We start from the raw sequence: 1,260 nt of genomic DNA on the forward strand, positions 1-1,260 counted from the left end.
TGATCTAAATATTTAATGATGTGATCTTCAGATCTAGTAAAATTACGCACCATATTTTTTCAGCGTCTCTCAGTTGAATCTAAACCCCTTCTGAGTCTTCTTCTTTCTCAAATAGCACAATGTTCTAACCCCTAACCCTCCTTTTCAGTATTCACCACAATCTTCACTTACCCTCTCTTTCACTCTAACAGCACAATATTTCACTCTTTCTCAGCATATTATTTTTCTTGCTTGCGTTTTGGCTTTAAAAACACTGATTTCACCTTCCATTGTATTCACATGTCATGCATGCAAGGCTGCAGGCTGCCAAATGCTGGCCAAACGCAACCTGTGTTTTGTGATACCCCAGATTGGTCAAAGACTGCTCCTGTCTGCATGCAGGGAGCTACAGGACACGTTTCGTTTTTTGGACTTCCTTCCCTGCCAAACGCATCATGCGTTTTGCAGCAGGTGACTGATGTACGCAGCTCTACCATTTTCAGGTGCACTTAAAACGTAACCTGCGTTTTGCAGGTTACTGAATTTTGCAGGTCCACATTTTTAAATTACACTCCATGCAACAATATATAAGAACAACACCATTTTTACTTCCATTCTTTAATTAATTTCTGACCCAAGAGCGCTTTTTAACACGAAAAACCATTTCAAATCCTCATTTTAACATTAAACCTAAAAATCTCTCTACGAAACTTTCTGTCGAGGGTCCATTTTCCTTGACTAATAACACACAATTTTCGGCGAGATTTCAATTTAGTGGTAAATTTGATTAATAGATAATTAACTTTGTCACTATTATTTAATATATAGTAGGCAGATATTCATAGCAAGTGTGTCAAAAGACATATGCTTAGCAGTATCTATTTGGTATGATTTTCTAATTGTGAACCGAGACTTTTAATCAATTATAATTTTTGAGTCAGATGAAAATAGTACTTCTAAGAGATTTTAAGAATCACATCGGTCTAAATTTAAGAAATATAAAAATTATAATTAGATAACATATTTTATGGTTGTGTGTTTATAGATATGAAATATTAAGGCAAAAATAATAAAATATAGAAATATAAAATTATATTTGATAGATAAAATATAAATAAATATATTATATTTAAAAATATATAAACACTAATAATAAGAAATACAATTTATTTTTTATTTTTATTAATATTTTATAATTATATTTTTTATTATTATATTTTTTATTTTTTAAACTAAAAAATAAAAATAAAAATAATTATTTTTATATTTTTATTTTTTGTA

This window comes from Arachis ipaensis, chromosome B05 (assembly GCF_000816755.2).
Source record: "Arachis ipaensis cultivar K30076 chromosome B05, Araip1.1, whole genome shotgun sequence".
Classification (NCBI taxonomy): domain Eukaryota; kingdom Viridiplantae; phylum Streptophyta; class Magnoliopsida; order Fabales; family Fabaceae; genus Arachis; species Arachis ipaensis.